We start from the raw sequence: 5,590 nt of genomic DNA, 5'->3' as shown, positions 1-5,590 counted from the left end.
GCCTCACGGGGTTTGCCCCACCCTGTGGCCCAATAGGCGCTCCTGGCAGCACCCCTAAACACACACACACACACACACACACACACACAGACACACACACCCCAGTTCCTGCCGGCCCGAAGAACCCTGGGGTGGGGGCGGGACCGTGGGGGGGAGGGGGGAGGAGAGGTGCCTGGGTAGGGCTTGGCACCTGGAAGAGAGGAAACCCAGCCCACAGCCTCAGGGCAGGTCTGTGAGAGGATCTTTCCCTTCCTGGTCGGCAAGCCCCCGCAGAGCTGCAGTCCCTAGCTCTGCCCTGCCTCGGGCTCAGTGTGTCCTGGAAGGTGAGACACAGAGCAGAGGTCCTACGGTGAATATTTGTAGATCATGTTGACTGTGACACTGGCCTTTCCTTTCGGAGATGCCGTCTGAAGTGCCTAGGAGCCAGGTAGGGCGGCTGGGTCCACCTCCACCTCAGGCAGCTGCCAGCCCAGAGTTCCCAAGAGGACACACGGCCTCCCTCACCTGAGGTCAGCCGCAGCCTGGGACAGTTGGAGACAGAACAGAGGCTGCCCAGGGTCTGACCCCAGAAAACAGAGCCACGGGTGTCAGAGGGAAGGATCACCCCCAGGACCCAGTGGCTGTCTCTCTGTCCCCTTTTTAACAAAGAGAGAAACTGTTCCACCCCTTGTCTGGTTTGTTTTGTGGCACCGTGAAGTGGGAGTTGCGAACCTCACTTTGATAAGAGCCATAGTTTGTCCTCAGTGCATAAGGTGACCTTCCCCTCTCCTATTTCAGAGAGTTGTGTTTAAGTTCTGAAGTTAGAATTCTGTTTTAGATGTCTTGTAAATACCTCCCAGGATGCACAACGGCTCACATGCATGGGTCTCCGGGGCAGCAATGCATGTCATTACCAACTGGAAGCGAACCCAACGTCCGTCTCTGGGAGGTGTCACCTGCAGGGTGGTGCCATGTATGCAGTGGGACACACTGGAGGCCTCAGCAAGGACAGGCCACCCTGTCTGTATGTACTGAGGTGAACTTAGCTCCAAGAGATACGACATGAAAAGGTAAGGTGCTAAAACCACAGGCCACCTGAACACACCTTCCTGACCAGTCGGTGTGCAAAGATGTGATTCTGAAATCTGCTTGTCCTGAAAAGCTGGTGCTGACCCTGAATGTCCTGGAGCAGATGGACAACAACACAGAGGCAGGCAGCCCTGCTGAGGGTGGGCACACAGCAAGCGCTCGGCCATGGAGAAACAGACCCTACCCAAGTCTTTGAGGCTCTCAGGGAAGCCCTGAGGCCTCCACGCTGGGCAGGGAGCCTGGCACAGTGCTAGACTCGGGTCTGTCGAGGGGTCATGCCCGCTGGGCACAGAATGGAGCCCGGGGTTCTGTGCTGGAACCACCAGCTGGGTTTTGAGTGACAGGCCCAGGGTCTCTCACTGTTTGGAAACACAGTATCGCAACATTAAAAGTGGCTTTCACCAATAATTGCAATAAGGTCTTTCAGAAATAGTGAAGAAATACAAAATTGACTAATTCGCAGGAGTGCTGAAGGATCTTTTTACCTAAATTTACCAGCTTGGCTTTAACATTCTATGATTATAAAATAAATTAAGAAATGTCACAACCCATGTCTCTATCTCTGAGTGCAAGTCAGAAAAAAAGGATGGTTTGGGAGATCAGAGGCTTCTAGACCCTCTTATGCCTGGCACAGCGTTGGCAGGAACATAGATCAGAGGCTTCTAGACCCTCTTATGCCTGGCACAGCATTGGCAGGAACATAGATCAGAGGCTTCTAGACCCTCTTATGCCTGGCACAGCGTTGGCAGGAACATAGGGAGCCTGGGGCTGAACTCAAGGGGGGCCCTGGAGGCAAGGTTGGGGGCAGCAACAGGACAGGGTGCTTTTCTGCTGTCTGCAGGGGACGACTGGCCCCAGGCCAGGGACGTGCTCGGCTGGACACATCCTCCCAGGCCACCTGCAGAGGAACCCAATGTCACGGCAGGTCTTCCCAGAAAACAAAGCTCAACCAATCTATTCTCAACATGCATTTTTCTATGCATTCATGCCAGAACTGGTGGGCGCCATGAGGGACACAGAGAGGAAGGGGCTGTCCTTGCCCTCGGGAGCTCATGCACAATGGAGATTGGGGACACGGGGCACAGCCAGGCACTTCCAACATACAGGCCACCTGGGAAAAGCAAGGCAGGTGGGACCCAGAGGAAGAAAGAAACCCCCCACTCTCCATCGTGAAGGTTCCAGAAGAGTCTGAAAAGGAGCCTAGGACCTGGGAACTTGAAGGAAGGAGTGGGCATTCTACATGGAGACTATTCAGGCAAAGGCTTGGGAGCACGGGCTCAGTGACCAGTGACCGACTACCTGGGCACAAGGGACAGGAAATGTTCACGCTTAGATTTCTGGCTCAAAACTTGTTGGAAGGGCCCTGGCCGGTTGGCTCAGCGGTAGAGCGTCGGCCTGGCGTGCGGGGGACCCGGGTTCGATTCCCGGCCAGGGCACATAGGAGAAGCGCCCATTTGCTTCTCCACCCCCCCTCTCCTTCCTCTCTGTCTCTCTCTTCCCCTCCCGCAGCCAAGGCTCCATTGGAGCAAAGATGGCCCGGGCGCTGGGGATGGCTCCTTGGCCTCTGTCCCAGGTGCTAGAGTGGCTCTGGTCACAACAGAGCTACGCCCCAGAGGGGCAGAGCATCGCCCCCTGGTGGGCAGAGCGTCGCCCCTGGTGGGTGTGCCGGGTGGATCCCAGTCGGGCACATGCAGGAGTCTGTCTGACTGTCTCTCCCTGTTTCCAGCTTCAGAAAAATATACAAAAAAAAAAAAATCGTTGGAAGGATACACATCATCTCTCCCATCCTGAGCTGGTCCGCACCAGGCGTCCCTCTGCCTCGGACAGCGCCCCAGGAGGGTCCTGCAGGCACCTCAATTCACTGCATCTACAGTGGAACTCCCCTCTTCCTCCAACCCGGCACCTTCTCTCGGGTCTAAGAAACGGCGAGGCCAGGGCTGGCGGGGCCAGGCCACCCAGAGCCTGTGTCCATGCAGGAGCTGGACCCGGTCCTCAAGAGCCTGCGGGGAGGTAGGGTACCGGTTTTCAAATGCGGAGACAGTGGCGTGGCGTGGCGTGACTGTAAGGAGTCCGGAGAAGGCGGCTGTGGTACAAAGCGCCATGTAAGGGCCGGGGCCGGTTAACAGGCAGGGGAGGGATGCCAACTCTCTTCCCCCTCTCCCTCCACACCCCTGAAACTTACACCTGTGACCCTGTATCGCCTGGAGGACTGACCCACGCTAAACCCTCCCCACCGATGGACAGTACACCGCACACCCTGCCCTCTACGGAGGCCTGTAGGTTCCGACCCCGAGAGGACTGTCAGGAAGGAGAGTGGGATTGGGGCAGAACCAGCTCCAGGTAGAACAACGGAGAAAAGAATTTCCCAAGACATCCACTCCCGCTGGAGCTCCAGCCTGGCCGACAGGAGACCCTGAACCTTGTTTCCTGCTCCTGCCAGTGGTGTGAGGTCCCTGGCTGGGGAGAGAACCACTTGTTAAATATTGAAGATTTTTGTGGTGGGTTGTTAAATCATCAGTAGCTCAGCCCCGGCCAGATAGCTCGGTTGGTTGGAGCATTGTCCTGAAGTGCAGAGGTTGTCAGTTCGATCCCCGGTCAGGGCACATGCAGGAACAGATCAATGTTTATGTTTCTGTCTCTCTCTCTCCTTTCCTCTCTCTAAAACCAATAAGTTAAAAAATGTTTTTAAACCATTGGTAGTTCAATATCAATCATGGTGGATGGAGTATTTACAACATGGAAATTAGCAAATGCTATAAATCGGGGCACTTTTCTTTCCTGAAGAGCCAGTGGACAACACACCATGAGCTGTGTTTGTCATTTTTAAACGTATGCAATGAGGAGGGGGGCATCCCAGGGGAGAGATAAGGTAATAATCTACAGCACTTGGTGGCACTTTGAACTCCAAACAGAGCTATCAGCGATCTCATCTCCTGTGACTCTAACAAACAGCTCTGTGCATTAAGAAAGTCACTGTTTCCACTCTAAAAACAGGTAGACTGAGGGTTGCCTGTGGTCCCCCAGTGAGTGAGAGGCAGAGACAAGACTGCTAGCCCCGAGTCTCCCATGAGCCTCCAGCTCGGGCTTTGCACAGGGCCCAGGCTTCTCCGAGCCCCTGGGGCTGACGGAGGCCCAGGGTATCCTCTGCTCTTGATCTCAGCCAGTGCTGAGCCTCTCCGGTGGACCAGGCACCGGGCGGCCCCTTCCCCACAAAGTGCCTCATTAGACCTGCTTTCCGGGTGAGGGGAGTCGGGCGAAACAGCTCGTTCACGGTCACCCAGCAGGGCCAGTGGTAGGTCTACAGATTTCTAGATCTGCCACTGACCTCTATCCAGTGATGCCCTATTGTCACTGACCGTTCCTTCTCTGACCACTCTGAGGAGAGAGCAGAGAGTGAGAAAGAATGAGGGCGGAAAGGACAGTGGGCTCCCTGCTCCTTGGCCAAGGTGATGACCGTGATTTCCAGAGCAAGGCCTTCATGTTGGCCCCAAGTGGGCCCCCTTGCATAGAGCCCCAGGTCCCGGAGAGTCCTTGGGCATTTCTGTGGGCGGGGGGGGGGGGGGGGTGCTCTGAGGAGACAGCGCAGCTGAAGGGCAGCGGGCAGGAAGACAGTGGCTTGATTAACTAATATGTCTTGTTGCCAAATGTTGCCCAATTTACAAAAAAAACCCACAGAGACAAAGAGCTTCTATCTCTCTGGACAGCCCTCCTCCTCCTCCTCCTCCTCCTCCTCCTCCTCCTCCTCCTCCTCCTCCTCCTCCCCCTCACCTACCCCACCTAATCACATCCCAGATTTCTCTATTTGCAAGATTTTAGTTCTCCTGGCCAAGGTAGCAGCAGCCCATGCCCCTGGCAGAAACCTGATCTCCGTGGGCATCTACTCGCCACATCCACTGAGATGAGAATGGGTAGCAGTTCAGGACCAGGAAGACTTCCAGGAAGGTGTCAGCCAAGGGCAGCCTGAAGGGTGTCCTGTCTGGGCCATGCAAATGTTTTCCCAGAAGGAACCTATGGGGGGAAACTCCCAGGCAGCAGCACCTGACCCTGGGCCCCTTTCGCTGCCCTGCCCCTGGGGCTGCATCCTGGCAGGGAGGGCGCCTGCTCACCGCCTTTAGCATCCACAGCTCAGCTGGCTGGAGGCTTCTGTGTCTGCTGCCCGCTGCCTGCAGGGGAGGGGTCAGGTGGCCTTCACTGAGAAGGAGTTTGAACTGGGCCCTCCATGTCCCTGGACAAGGCCAATGCTCCGCCTGGCCAGCCCCTCTGGGCCGGAAGTACCCAGCCCCGGGACCTGTGCTCAGGGGGACTTCCCTTCTCTGTCCCTCCATCATTACTTCTCTGATCAACCTGGCAGGCCGGAGGGCACAGGGGAGATATGGCTAGAAGCAGAGAAGATATGGCTTTGAACCCACTCCACCCGAAACAGCCACCTGGACCTTTGCCAGCCCCTCAGACTATTTAAGCCTCAGTTTCCGCTTGGGTAATAAAGGGACACAAACAATACCCACCTCAGGAAGGGGATGAA

The sequence above is a fragment of the Saccopteryx leptura genome, chromosome 10 (genome assembly GCF_036850995.1).
Source record: "Saccopteryx leptura isolate mSacLep1 chromosome 10, mSacLep1_pri_phased_curated, whole genome shotgun sequence".
NCBI lineage: Eukaryota > Metazoa > Chordata > Mammalia > Chiroptera > Emballonuridae > Saccopteryx > Saccopteryx leptura.
Note: the sequence above shows the minus strand (reverse complement) of the source record.